We start from the raw sequence: 16,124 nt of genomic DNA on the forward strand, positions 1-16,124 counted from the left end.
TTTATTTTCTAAATAATTAATAAACATGTCTATAAAATAAGGCCGTGGTCTTAGCCAGGCTCAGCCAACTTACTTTTTACTGTACTCTACTGTGCAGCAAAAATGATATATATATATACACTGTTCCCACCAGCTTTGAAAAAGGGGTGCCATCTTTATAAACACCTAACCTTGTCTACCTCTGTAATCCAATGTTTTCTTTTAAAAATGGGTATTTCAAAATTTTAATTAAGTTTGTTTCTTTCAGAATGAACATCTTATTAACCATATAAAAACTTCATCCAGCTTCGTACAGAATGCCAGATCCAACTTCCTCCAGTTGAAATAAAAGTTTTACACCTTATTAAGCAATAAACACTGCCCATGGCCAGCAGGAAGCAGTTACAGAAAAAAGATCATCTCCCTTCAGCACCCCTTTAAGATTAAAGGTGTAAACTCTTTAAAGGTAAAACAAAATTAATAGATGGATCTGGAGCTTGACTGGAGATCCACGTACACGCCAGTGGCCCCAGGATAACTGCAGGAGAGCCTCCGCCCTGGAATTCTGCTGTCCAGAATAAAAACTTCTAAACTTCTGCTAACTCCTGCAAACACTGTGGAACTATAAACTGGACAAATTTGGACAAATCCTGGGTGTTGGTTGCCCCTCCGGGAGCTTGGTTTGCCTGCATCTCAGAGTCTAACCCCTTGTATTCTCCCCGACTCCAACGATCTCTGTGTCCTAATAAATATAATCCCCCAGGTTTACTACTATTTGGGGCCTAGGGGCAGGGAGCTCTTTGATCTGCTAAAATACCAGAACCAGGTCACCGAATATATAAGAGGGCGCCCTTTCTTGTTCCGCTGCTAGTAAGTTATAAAGTAGCGAGTTCTGCCATGATAGAATCAGCAGCCCTAGTGAAAAGAAACAAAGACTTAAATGCCCTGTCCTCCTTAGTTACCCAAGACATTAAAAACCTAGAATATCAAATAAGCCATCTGGAACAGGCCTTAAACTCCCTCGCTGAAGTAGTTCTCCACAATAGGCGAAGATTAAATTTACTGTTCCTCCAGCAGGAAAGCCTGTGTGTAGCCCTAGGCGAAACCTGCTGTTTTTATACTAACCCTTTGGGAGTTATTAAAGAAAGCCTAGCCTTAGTTCACAGATGATTAGAAGAGCATAACAAAGCCTGGAAAATGTCCGCCAACTAGTATCACAGACTTTTTAACTGGTCGCCTTGGCTCACAACCCTCATCATTGCTTTAGCAGGGCCCCTGTTTATCCTCCTTGTACTGCTTATGTGCAGCACATATATAATCAGTAATTTATAAAATTAGTACCAAAAAAATTCCAAACTGTTAAACTTATAGTTTTAAATGCCCCCTACCAGTTAGTACCTACCCATGAAGAAATTCAAAGATTTGAATTATCATAAAGGAAAGAGAGAAATGTAAGGGTAAGGCCACATTGGGAAAATAGGAATAGAACTATATTAAAAAATAAAAATTGCAAGTGCCTTCAGATAAATAAATAACTCAGGGCAGCCTCCAAGACGAGTGCCAATAAATAACATGGGCCTGCTCACAAGAAAGTGCCAATAAATACCACGGGGCTGCTCACAAGAAAGGGCTTTTAAAAAGAAAAAAATAGATACGCTATCTTCAGCTAACCACAGTGTTCCACTTCTGTGCCTGCTTGCTTGCTCGCGTACTAGTAAATGCCCCCCTTCCTAAAAAGCTATAAAACCACCCCTTCCCTTAGACTCGGGGCTGCTGAGGCAGTTGCTGCATGGCTAATAAAGCTCTCAATTGGAACTTTATTCAAAGTCTGTGTCTGGTCAATATCGCTGGTCTGTAACACTTGCAGCTCAACTTCTTTCTCTCCCCAGTCCTGCTAGCTTCCCCTCTATGCTATAGGTGTTGATTCTGATTATTTCTTCCTGAAAAGCAACCTGCTTGCTAATATTCATCTCACAGCCTGTTTCCCAAGGAACCCAATCTGACTGAGGTTGTTCTGGGTACCAGAAAAGGTGGGGATCCCTCTAGCTCTGGAGACTAAACCAGTCATGGCACAATAAAGGATTGTTTATCCTACCTTAAGAGAGAAATTCTTAAAAGAATTTTCTTTAAATGTCTGCACTTATTTACATCATCACTAGCAATGTCTGAGAGTTCACTTTTTCCATTTCCTTCTTACACTTGTCATTGTTTATTATAGCCATTCTAGTAGGTTAAAAGTGGTAGTAGTTTAATTTGCATTTCTTTAATTACTAATGGTGTTGGGCAACATTTCATGTGCTTATTGGATATTTATAGATCTTCTTCAGTGATATATATATTCACACCATTCCATAAAATCCTTGTCAAGGTGTTTAGCTCATTGGTTTCTAGCATACTTACAAAATTGTGTAACCATTACCACTGTCCAATTCCAGGACATTTTCATCAACCCCACACACACACAAAAAACATAGTTATTAGCAATTATCCACTCTCTCCAACTTCCAAGATTCTAGAAACCAATAATCAGCAGTCACCTGTTCTAGACATTTCATATAAAATGGAATCATACAATATAGGTCCTTCGTATCTGATTTCTTCACATAGTATAATGTTTTCAAGGTTGATCTCTGTTGAATCAGTATTTCTTTCTTTTTAATAGTTGAAAAATATTCCAATGTATGGATAAAACACATTTTGTTTACCTGTTCATGGTCTGATGTTTTGTGTCCCTTTTCTTGTTATTATAAAGGTGCTGTGATGGCTAGGTAAATGTGTCAATTCATCCAGGTGTGGTGCCCAGTTGTTTGGCCAAGCAATATTTGGCTTATTGTGATACAAGTGCACTTCATGGAATTTAATCATCAGTGAATTGATTACATAGATGGCTGGTTACCTCTACAATCAACTAAAGAGATTGCTGTCAGCAATGAGTGCTGTCTCACACAATCAATTGAAGACCTTAAAAGTAGAAGTAATTCCAGCATTGAGAGAGAGAATTCCCATCTCTACTTCAGATAGCCAATATCTCCTGGGGAATTCAATGATGACTTTCTTTGTATCCCTGGCTGGCAGCCTGCCCTATGGAATTTGGACTTGTGCAATCCTATGGTCATGTGAGACAATTTTATAAAATCTCATACTAACTACAGTGCTGAGACCAGCTCAACAATAGGTCTGCAGAACTGAAGAAATAAAAGGACAAAAAGAAAAACACAAGAGAGAAAATAAAGATGGGATCAGGGGACTTCACAGCTTTTGAAACTGAAAGCCTCAACCCTAGTTTCCACATAGTATTTATTTGGAAGCTAACAAGCAGCTGTTTGCTACAGGAAGCAACTTGCAACATCTACAATAAGGTAACATTTACAATAACAGAAAGCAACTTACAACATCTTCTACAATAACAGGAAGCAACAAATAGGTAAACCAATTTCCCACAACATATCCCCCTTTTTGTTTTTATAAAGCAAGGAAGGCAGATTAGGTGGCTTCTTACTGCCTCATACTAATATAGCCTGTGCACAAATTCAAACTTATTTTATATCCAAATATGCCTAGAAAGTCAACTGAGAAGTGTAAACTCTATAGGCTTTGGATATTCAGGGAGGATGTAAGCTGGAATGTGGGGGGTTCATGCTAAAAGCTGACTTGGAATGTGGGGGATATGCATTAATTCAAGCTTACCTGGAGGAAATAACCTATCCAATACTCAGATAAAACACTTGAAGAAATTAACAAAAAGTCTTTTTGCATACAAGCACCATTTGTCTCCCCACTCTTATTTCCTCTGTATAAAAGGGACCCAAAAATTCTATTTGGGGCTCAGTTTTTATTAGGACAGGAGTTCGCCAAGTCTGGACAGTTGAAATAAATCAACTTCCTTCTCAGAGTTATTATGTCCTGGCCTTCGATACCGATACCACATACACCCGACTTCTCTGATACTACAATACCCCAAAGGGCTTGTTGCGTGCTTATCATTTAAGTAACGATTTCAAATCAGAGAACAGCATTTTGTACATATTCCATAGCAAATTTATACAAACTTCCAACTAACAGATGATTTATCTCTCATGGGCTTAAGATTTCCTACCAGCAAGTCTATATTGGACAGTACTCAATCAAAAATTACCTCATTTTCCCAAATTTGCATAGTTTGGGGCATAGGCAATGACAAATTATTGTTACCTCCCCATTTTGGGCTGTGGGGCAGCTGGAAATTTATCACATAATTTCAATGCCTTTATTGGTCCTGCTCTTAGCATCTTCACTGGGCCTGGGGCCAAAACGCAGTGTTGAATTTAAACTTAGTCCTTCATTGTGAGGACTCATTTTCCAGGCAGAAAACAATAGCTGGCTTGTTATAAGAGTCCCCACGTAGTGTCTGTAGCAGTGAAAGCACATCTTGCTCTTCCTAAGAGCAGGAGGGGACTGATGTCACAGTGATTTAAGTAAGCATGAAGGACACTCATGTATGATGTCCACAAACCACTAGTGAACAACAGGCAGCTGGAACCGCTGGGCTAGGCACACAAGGTCTGGTACTCATGACGTTCACCTTTCCAGTGGAGCCACTCTGCTTCTTCTCAGGTCTCAACTCTATGGCTCTCGATCTTCATGAGGCATCTGCCTCAAAAAACCTGAGAGGGATGTTAGAGGAGTGGGCAGGGACATGACAGACAGTTACCTGTCACTGCTGTCAGGTATCCCAGATGTTCTTTCACAGACCTCTCCCCCATAGAGGGTGATTCACAACAGTCCATCATTTTTGTCTTGCTTTTAGTATTTGCAATCCTCCCCTGGATCAGGATGGCAGTCTTCAGAGTAACCAGACACTATTGGGTTAAGCCTTTCACTTTCAGAAGGGCTTCCTATGCTGCACACAATTGCTTATTGCCTCTTCCCACAACTGTGACTAAAAGCCAAGGGGTACTCAATTAGAATGTTGCCTTTGCCACAAACTCCACCTAAAGCCAATATTGGTGCTGGCCATATCCAATTCACAGGCTAAGTCAATATCCACCCTCTCCCTCTCTTTTTTTTTAAGGCAGCCTGCTGGAGGTCCTCCTACTCCCGTAAAGGACCTTTCCTACTTAACACATTTCAGTGAGGGATGAAAGATTTTTAATATTCCAACAATATTACAAATTCTATTAATACGAGAAAACATTACTTTATCAATTACAGCAGAGGGTATAGTTTTGTCTTAACCAACCAAACAACATTCAAGAATTTGATAGAGTAGCAGGGACCTTACAGCTTGTCCCAATTGTTAGCCTATTCCAGGCCCTTAAGATACCATTGTCTCTGATGAATCTTAGTAGGGTCACTGCCACAGGTTTCTTCTGTGCAGCCAGATTCTTTGCCACCAGGCCGGGAGAGATGGTTGGGCTATGCACACAGCCTTGGGGAAGCACTGCAAAAGTCCATTGTTGACTTTTCTTTAGGTAGAAGAACCCGGGCTGGCTTGACTTGCCTAAGGAAATACTAAAGAAAGGCTTAGCAAGTTTTAAAATAAAGTGATAGTGACACAGTTGGGTATTCATTCCTTGAAACAAATTAGCAATATTTGGGACTGCTGCTGCATATTACAATGGTGTTACTTTAATTTACAATAAGAGGTTGTTTCTATGACACATAATATTTGATACTAAAGCTTTTAAAACTTTATAGATAGATGCATCAAATCTTACTCACTTTTAACCACAAAAATTCCTTTTCCACAAACCTGCATTTTCTGTACTCATTCAGGTTTTGTCCTATACCCACTCTTTCTTAATAACCAATCATTCTGTTTTAGGACAAAATTATTTTCTGTTTCTTTAGTAATAAAACACACTCTATACATCCTACATACATAAGTTATCAAAATGGTTTTGGAAACTGTCTCCAATCAAACCTCTTACAACATACAATTATCGTTAACATTAAACAAACTTGTTAAAATAATAATTCAGTTTGGTTATAAGCAAATATAACTTTTCTTTATTTCAAATACCTAGTAGCATGCAATATTAGAAATAGTCTTTTAGAAACAAGTTGGCAGGGGAGGTTGGCTGCCAACAAGTTTTTCTGTTATAATCTTTCACTATTATTATCAATTCAGTTTTTGTTCAATAATGACTTCCTGGAATTAGCCATTTAAACACCTCAATTCAAACAATACTTTCACAAACTTCTTATAATTATTTATAACCATATAGACTATAATTATATTATTTAATGAATTTCACCTTTACAGAACACATTCCCTTACTTAAAGTTACCACAATACCTTTTACAATTTGCCACATGCATTCAAGTTTTGTCCTGCATATTGCCATTTGGATTTTATGAAAACTAGCCACCCTCTTTTATGACAAAACATACTTTTACTTTTTTTTTTTTAACAGATATCAAATTTCAGTCAGCATTCCCACAAACTTTTTACCTTTTTAAATATTTATTTAAGTTTTAAATCTTTCCTTTTATCCTGTGATGAAAAATAAACTATTCATTTCGATTTGGGTAAGATCTATTCTTTATGAAGAGACATACAGTAATTTCACTAATCAAGACTTACAATTTTTATTATTGTAGAGATCTTATTAACATTTAAAATTATGTATTAATATAAGCACTTATTTAATTTTTGGCCATTTGAATAGAGCTCTTTTAGAAATTTTTATTTATTAATTTATATCACCATCTGTAGATATCAAAATATACACTGACATTGAAAGAAAAGACAAACCCAAAACAATTACAACACATCAACAGAAACAAAGCTTAATAATTTGACCCATAATTCTTACACTTTTGATGTAGCTGTTTCCAAGCCCTCCATCATTTCACATCTTAGATTTTATTGCTTTTAAGATCTCTTCTGGAACCTATGTTGCCTGAAACATGCAAGCTTGTTCTTGAAAACACTTTTATTAGTAATGAGCAACCAGTTAGGATAACTTGAGCAGCATAAATGCAGTTAAGCTCTTATTTAGCAGTTTAGACAGATAATATGCATTTTTTGGCTTACTACTTTTTAAGACTACACTGAAACTTGAAGTTCAGGTGTAACCTATTGATTCAAAACCAAAAATTTCCTTTAACACCTTGATAAAAATTTTGTACTAATTTTATTAATTTGGTTAAATAGGCCCAGTCAGAATCAGCATGGAAACAAAACAGAATGCCAATGTCGCCATGTTTTCCTCCTCTTCCAGAGGTTTAATTCTGTTAGCCCCCCACTAGCTCATAGCCACATTATCATTTAGGCAGCAAGGGGTTTACATAGTTGCTGCCAGAATATTTTCCTTATCTTAGTAAATACTTTAACAGGGAGTTTTCTCACAAGCATGATTTCACTAACAAGGGCCTTATTTAGCACTTTTTGCCTGTATGGGACATTATATTTGTGAGTTAACCTTTCCTTGCACAAGTGGCTCAACACAATTTCCCTCTGTTCTAGTCTGCAAGATGCCCTGTTGTAAAGCTGACAACTTTGGCTGAGCATCTCCAGGCATAGGAGGGGGAGGAGGTGTCAGTGGGGGTGGGGGGGGGAGTGACTTTCTAAAGTCAGTTAATGAGGGAGTTGAATACAAAATAACTTTTGATAGTATCAAAACAGATGTAGTAATAATCCAAGTGGGCCAAATGTAACAGGGAACAAAACACCTTGTACATGTAAAATTTTTAACTCTTTTTCCTACTCTTTCCTAATCTCCTAATTCTAAACTTCCTATTGTGGGAACTATGGGCAACATTTTTCTATAATCTCTGAGTTCTAAAATACAAGACTCACTGGCCTCAGTTCCTCCTGCCTTGAGGAGTTGTTTGAGGAAACAGCTATAGGGGTGATATTTTGTTGAACTGTCTCCGTTTCCCATTGTAATCCTGCTAGAATACCCAAGAGTGTCCTTACTCACTGAGGACTTGGAAGGCCTTCTAAACTACTCGGGGCTCTGTGCCACAACACCACCTTTAATTTAGTTTGAAGCTCTTCTTCCTCTCAGGTCCCTGTTTGGGTGCTAGTTGCTGAGACAAGCTCAAAAATAGGTCTGCATGAAGGGAAGGTGATGCAGAACTGGAGAAATAAAAGGACAGAAAGAAAGACACAAGAGAGGAAATAAAGATGGGACCAGGGGACTTCACAGCTTTTGAAACTGAAAACCTCAACTCTAGTTTCCACATAGTATTTATTTGGAAACTAACAAGCAGCTGTTTGCTATAGGAAGCAACTTGCAACATCTACAATAAGGTAACATTTACAATAACAGGAAGCAACTTACAACATCTTCTACAATAACAAGAAGCAACAAATAGGTAAACCAGTTTCCCACAATGCTACAGATATCTCCTGTTTGTTCTGTTTCCCTAGAGAACTCTGACTAATACAGCTTGGTATTGGGAGTTGTACGTGAGTAATACAATCTTAAATGGAATTTTTGAATTTGGCTCCAGGGTTCTGGGAATTTTGTATTTGGCTCTTTACTCTGACTAGATTCAAGGACATTAATGACTCTGTTTCCAATAATCAAATGCCACTGACAGTCCATGGCATGAGGTGGCAATAAAGATACATAAGATATCACCACTGGATAGGACTACATCCATGCTTATAATGTGTCTTTAATACCTTAACAGAGTTTTGTGGAGTTTAAAGGTACAATGAGGTTGGCTGGCTGTTCCTAAATATGCTGAATACAGTTACAAAAGAAAGGGATGAGCTGAAGGCTTCAAATGTACAACTTAAGTGACACATGAATGCTGAAAGTTCAAGTTTCTATGTGTGCTCTGAAAGAAACCTTGTTTCATGCTGTTGGAGAAAAAGGGGGCACTCACTGGGACACAGAGACAGAGACTGATTACAGGCATAAAGTTTATTGGGAAGCTCTCCCAATGGAGGGGGTCTGAAGAGTAGACTTCAGCTCCCCCACTGGAGTGGTGGGTTATGAAGAGAGACTTAAGACCACTTCTGGAAAGGGGAGATTTGAATTTATACGGTACATTTCTAGGCAAGGAAATAATAGCGAGTAGGAGGGGGTTGAGGGTCTGAGTGAGGTGCAGGCGCCAAAAGGAAGCTCTAGAGGTGAAAACATTCCCTTGTAAGGCTAAGGGGTATTGGATTAGGGAGCTATGTTTTCCTGGAATGCTGGAAGAACAGGTGTTGATTTGATCTGCTGAGAGTGAAGAATACTATCTCCCTTTACTCCCGTTTCCATGTGGTTTCTTAGTTCAACTTTTGAGAATGTTCTGTGCTTTCAGACACATAGGTTTAAAGGGTGGGGGGTGTCTTGTCTTTCCTCAATGCATGTCAGGGGGAACTGAGTCACAGCTTGTTAATTATTGCAAGCCTAGTGATATGGAACTGATGTGGGCTATGGGTGGGAGCCTCTTTGTCTCTTCAGAGATAACCTTAACCTAAACTGTCTGTCCTGACTTGTGGGTGTGGAAAGGTAAGAGGCTGCAGTCCTGCTCTTGGTGACCGTGGCAACAACTCCAGTCCCAGGAGGCAATTTAGCAATGCAAACTCTATATACATACCAGTCAGTCCAGGAAAATTCTGATGGTAGTAATGCAGAAACTTAAGAGAACTTGGACTTGACCTCGAATGGGAAATATAATATAGCCTGTGCATAAATTCAAAATCATCTAATTCTGTATCCAAGTGTGCTTAGTCTCTAAAAATCCAGTTATGTGATATGGGCTTTGAATGTTCAGAAAGGATGTAAGACTGAATGTGTATTCAAGGTTGCATCCAGACAGAATGTGAGCAAGATGCTAATTCAAGCTCACCTGAGGTGTGGGCGATATGTTAATTCAAAACCTACCTGGTACTCAGGCAAAGACTTAACTAACAAAGAAAGTAGTTTTCTTTGGTAAAAGCACTATTTGACTCCCCACCCTGTATAAAAGGAACTTGAAAATCTTGTTCCGGGCTTGGGTTTAAAACAGAAAGCTCCCGAGTCCAGCCGGCCGTCAATAAACCATTTTTCCTTCTCAAAATCATTCCTGAGTCCTGGCCTTTCTATATGCAAATAATTGAATCTAGTATCAAATTCTACAACAGAACCTCTTAACACATGTAGCCTCAGACTTGAGATCACTGAAAACCCAATTCGGAGTCTCATTGTATGAGTAACACAGTTACAACTAAAATTACAATCTCAACCTTGCAGAATATTTGGTATTAAAGTGAGGCCCTTGATTGGAAAGGAATGGGCATCCTGAGGATTGGAATAGAGACATATGGGTTGATGATAATAACAGTAAAGTCACTGAAACCCTAAATTCTGCTGAAATTTTGCCAGATAAGCTTCTAATGTGTTACGCCCCAAACCTGGGCCTTTGGGGATAAGCAGAAAAAAAACTTTAACACTAGGGTTAGGCAGAACTTACATTTATTGTGTCTGCAGACAGAAGCCAAGGTTGGTCTAAAGTGACTCAGACCTAACTCCCTATGCTGCGGTTTCACTCTTGCTTAAATACCTAACTTGCTACTTAGCATTTGCTTTGATTATGCATTAGCTTCTATGCTTATGGACGAACCTTCTTAGCTAGTTATATAATTGTATGACTAGTATGTTCAGGAAATCACACTTGCACATACATTGCATTATCAAAAAAGGGGCAGATAACTCCTCCCCTGGGTGGGAATTTTACAATGCTAATTAAGCAATTTGAAGTGAGGACAGCAAGGGGTTTATTTTGGGAAGGTCTGACCAACTGCTTGAAGCTGGTTTTCATACATCATTGTTTCAACAGGGTATTCTTGACCACGAGAAATGGAATTTGGCACCAAGAGAAGGTTGCATCTGATTACCTTCTAATTTACATATAATTCTTTCCTTTGTATCCTAACAACAAGGAGAGAAACAAGTTACTTTCCAGTTATTCCATCATCCTATATCCATCAGATGGTCTGCCCTGAGGAGATCACCCAATGTCAAGCTTGCACCACCCAACCTCCAGCCTGCCACAAGGAGTTAAGACCTACTCCCCACCCTAAGGGGGGTACCACCCAACTTGAAGTCTGCACTGCCCAATCTCCAGGCTATCCCAAGGAATCCCAACCTCCACCCTGCCCTGAGGAGTCTACCATCCAACCCTCACCTGAAGAGTTTAATTCTGTCTCACCAGATGAAACTACAAGTGAATTCTATGAGGTAACTGGCTTACAAGACACTTCTCATATTTCTTCTGCTTTATCACCCCCACCACTTCTCTTCTCTTCCAGACTTAAAAATAGAATAAAGTCACAACAAACAACCAAAGGTGAGTACAAAGTGTGATGCATGAAGAAGTATGTTATACTCTTACAAGAACTGCATGAGTTTTCCAATTTACATAGACAGAAATCAAGGAGATATATGTAGATAATAAGGGTATGGGATAATGGTGGAAGGAATATAAAGTTGCATCAGGTTGAATTTATTGACATAGACCCATGAAGCAGAAATTCTGGATTCAATGTTTTAGCTCAAAGGGTTAGAAATGGCTCTAACAGTTTGTTCATGTGGCTGGTTGAAACATGGGTCAGAATATAGCATACAATGCCTGTGGTTGAGATGCCCAATTTACCCTGGTATACAGTAGATGAGGGGATCCAAAGGCTCAGAGAGATTGGAATATTAGAATGGGCTTATTATCTAAGACCTGCCCACCTACCCAGGAATATCCAGAGGACACACCTTTCACCAGGACTGTAAATTTAGGAGACTAATCCATTCCCTGAAGAGCTTGGGTGTTGCTCTTCTCTGTAGATCAGATATTATTATGGGAACTGCTATCATGGAACTAGAATCCTTAAACACTATGGGGATGATCAGATCATGGGTGGGCAGAGGCCAAGTAGCAGCACTTAATCACCAAAGACAAGGTGGGTATGACTTCCACAATGAAAGGCAGACTCAAAGCAGCAATCAAAACAGTCTGAGTCACATAGACCTATGGAGTAGGATAATAGATCACGGGGTACCTAGAAGTAAAACAGATGGGCAATTACTAAATTCCTACTTGATCTGTATAAGCATAAGAGCTCTAGGTCAACTGAACGAAACTCTAACTTGAGTTACAGAAACAGAAAGTTACAACCCATTAATCAATTCCCAGACTTGAGAGTTTACAGACCCAGAGCCCCTCAAATGAGGAAAGACCTGGGCTCAATGGGGAAAGTCAAGTTACAATGCCAAAAATATATAATGTTAATCTTCCTCCTAGCTTTCCCCAAATACATCTATGAACTTTACCAGGGCAGCGGTGCCCTGGTAAAAGATGAAATGAGCAGACATTTCAGGGATTATTATACACTGACTCAAAAGTAACAAAAATCCCAGGAGACCTAAACTTCACTGTGGTCCACTGGTCAGAGTGAGGGCTTATAAAAGTCAGGTGACCAATGGAGTTTTAGCTCAGGACCATGTTACAGTGGGCCAGTGAGTACCTGAATCCATTCTGTGGCTATTTCCTCAGTTCCAGAATGCAAAATTGGAATAGACATACTCAGCAACTGGCAGAATTCTCATGATGGACCCTGACTTGTAGCATGAGGGCTATTATGGTAGAAAAGGTCACATGGAAGCCTTAGAACTTCCCCTACTTAGTCAAATATAAATAAAAAGCAGCACCAGAGTCCTGGAGGGATTGCAGAGATAAAGTGCTACCATCAAGGATTTGAAGGATGGAGGGATGGTGATTCCCACCACATCCCCATTCAACTCTCCTATTTGGCCTATGTAGAAAACAGATGGATTTGGAGGATGACAGTGTATTATCATAAATTTAACCAGGTGGTGACCCCAATCACAGCTGCTGTCCCAGATGTGGTATCATTGCTTGAGCAAATCAACACATTCCCTTGTACTTAGCATGAAGCTGTTAATCTGGTGAATGCTTTTTTCTCAATTACCACTAGTAAGGACCTTCAGAAACAGTTTGCTTTCAGCTGGATACCTTCACTGTCCTACCTCAGAGGTATATCAACACCCCAGCCCTATGTCACAATATTGTTTGCAAGGAATTTGATCATCTCTCCCTCCCACAGGATGTCACACTGGTCCATAGTAATGATGATATCATGCTGATTGGACCTAGTGAGCAAGAAATGGCAATTATTCCAGACATTTTGGTAAGGTATTTGTGTGAGGATGAGAGAAAAATCCACCAAAAATACAGGGGTCTTCACCTTGGTGAAATTTCTACATGTCCAGTGGTGTGAGGCATATTGAGATATCCCTTCTAAAGTGTAGCATGAGCTGTTGCATCTGGCTCCTCCTGTGACCAAAACAAAGGCACAGTACTTAATTGGCTATTAAGATTTTGGAGACAGGATATTCCTCATTTGGATGGTGCTACTATGACCCATTAACTAAGTGACCAGAAAAGTTGCTAACTCTGAGAGGATATCAGCTGACTGAGAAAGAAAAAACTTGGGCCTGGTTTACAGATGGTTCTGCATGATATTCAGATACCACCTGAAAGTGGACAGCTGCAGCACTGCAGCCCCTTTCTGGGATGTCCTGGAAGGACAGTGGTGAGGGGAAATCCTCCCAGTAGGCAGAACTTACAGCAGTTAACCTGATTGTTCATTTTGCTTGGAAAGAGAAATGGCCAGGGATGTGTTTATACACTGATTTATGGGCTGTTGCCAATGGTTTGGCTGGAAGGTCTGAAAATTTAGAGTAAATCTTCACCTGTACACAGAAAACTAAAAAGCATTGCTAAAGGAAATCAAAGAAGACAAACTTCCATATCCATTAACACTCACCCGTCTACCCTAACCCAATATCCTGGCAACCAATAGTCAGTATGCAACTAATCTGCACATTTTGTAGAAATGGAGTCATACAATATATGTCCTTTGTATCTTTTTTTAAATCTAATATAATTTTTTAAAAAAAATTTCTTTGCCTCTTATTAAGGAAGCTGCTATGAACATTTGTGTACAAGGTTTTTTTTTTGTCTGTGGACACATTTTCAGTTCTCTTGACTGTAACTAAGGGTGAAATTGCTGGGATATGTGGCAACTTTGCATTAAATCTGTCAATCTGTTTTCCAAAGTGGATGCACTATTTTACATTCCCTTTAGAAATGTATGAGTATTTCAATATCTCCACATCCTTGTTAATGCTTATCATTCTTTTTTATGAAAGCCATCATAGTAGGTGTGGGGCAGGTCTGGATTTGGTTTACATTTCCCCAGTGACAAATGATGTCCAACATCTTGTCATGTGCTTAATGGACATTTGTACATCTTCTTTGGAGAAATGCCTATTCAAAACCTTGGCCCATTTTTAAATTGGTATAGTTCTTATTTTAATTATTGAGTTGGAAGAATTCTTTATTTATTCTGGATACTATACACTTTTATCAATTATGTAACTTGCACATATTTTCTCCCATTCCATGCATTGCATTTTCTTTTTTAATAGTGTCCTTTGAAGCACCAAAGTTTAAAATTTTGATTAAGACCAAATTATTTTTTATTTGTTTGCTTGGGCTTGCTGCTATATCTAAGAAACCATTTTCTAGTTAAAAGTCAAAATAAAATTTAAAAAAACTGTTCCATCTAAAATAGCATCAAATACTATAACACTTAAGAATAAATTTAACAAAAAACTACAAGATTTGTATAATGAAAACTACAAAACCATGTTGAAAAAAACTAAAGAACTCCTAAATAAATGGAAAGCCTTCTTGTGTTCATGAATTAGTAGACCCAATATTATTAAGATTGCAATATTCCCCATAACTGCAATCAAAACATCAGTAACCTTTGCTATAGAAATTGGCCAGGTGATGCTAACGTCCATATGGAAATGCAAGGGGGAAAGCTAGAGCCAAGACATTCTTTAAAAAGAAAAAAATTGGAGGATTAACAATTCTTAATTGCAAAATTCTACTACAAAGCTTCAATAATCAAGACTGTGTAGTACTGACACAAAGAAAAATATTCAGAAATTGGAAGAGAATTGAGAGTCTAGAAATAAACCCATGTGTTTATGGTCAAATAGCCAGGATTATTCAATGTGGTAAAGAATCCTCTTTATTCCAAATAGTGCTGGAACAACTGGATAGTCTCTTGACTGTTGATTAATTTATTTAGAAGATAAAACAGGTGCTCTCCACCCAGAGGAAAGGACAGTGAATTGATGTGACTCCTCCACCCCAGGCATCTGACCCCATTTCTCCTCTTTCCATATCCCTGTCCCCTTTTCACATCCTATAAATTCCACTTCCCCCACAGAGCAGATACTTGTTCATCTAAATCAATTGCCTCTTTGGGAAGGAGTCAGGAAATTATTCTTTTTGTTGGGTACTGGGATGTGTAAATTCTGAGGTTCACATGAGATTGTGCATTTGGGCTAAGTTTTACCAGCTATACATATAAAGTGTCAAAACTGGGAGTCATTTCAAGAGCAGATCTGGTTAATTCCAAAGTTGACCTGGTCTAGAAAACGCTCTGCTTTGCCAAACTGAGAAGCTCTGGTTGAGGGTGGCACAAACCAAGGCCATAAGCCAGCTGAATCCTAAAATTTCTCTTAGCCTGGAGTTCCCAAAACGAAATTAAAGGAAGACCTCAAGATAGGGTGAGGGTCCGAGAGGGGAGAGCACAGGCCCCAAGGCAGGGAAGGAACGTCCTTTTAGCTGCGCCTGTCCAAACTTCTCTAAAAACTTAGCAGGAAGAACTCCTCACATTTTAACACCTTACCTGACTAGTTTCTATTTCACAATCCAGAAGAAGGAACTATCCACATCTAGAAGCACCTCTCTATCTCACGGCCCTTACTTCCCATTGTAGCCACTTCCTCCTCTGTCATGGGGGGTGGGGCTTCTCTCCTCTCTGGGTGCAGAGTCCCAGGCCTCCCCAGCACAGGTGCTGGGATAGAGCAAGCTCCACAGGCCTCCACGAACCCTATTTGTGCCTCCCTCACCCTCCTCAGCCTTCCCTGCTGCTAACTCTGCTGCTGGTCCTCACATGTGAGCCTTGTCTGGGGTACAACCCCCTTTTGTCCTTCCTCCTCCCCCTGCTCCCAGATTTCCAGTTTTCCAGGTAAGCCCTGACACCCTGATCCAGGGCTGCAATGGAAGACCAAGGCCTGGACATATCTGAAAGCATGAACTCAGGGATCTGAGCATTTTCTCTCTAGATCTGCAGGTGGTTA

General features: G+C 39.4%; 1 pseudogene; it reads left to right on the top strand.

The window, feature by feature from the left end:
- The window catches only part of LOC101447880 (signal-regulatory protein beta-1-like), a 118,299-nt pseudogene that overhangs the window by 30,523 nt on the left and 71,652 nt on the right, over positions 1–16,124 (top strand).

The sequence above is a fragment of the Dasypus novemcinctus genome, chromosome 24 (assembly GCF_030445035.2).
Source record: "Dasypus novemcinctus isolate mDasNov1 chromosome 24, mDasNov1.1.hap2, whole genome shotgun sequence".
Classification (NCBI taxonomy): domain Eukaryota; kingdom Metazoa; phylum Chordata; class Mammalia; order Cingulata; family Dasypodidae; genus Dasypus; species Dasypus novemcinctus.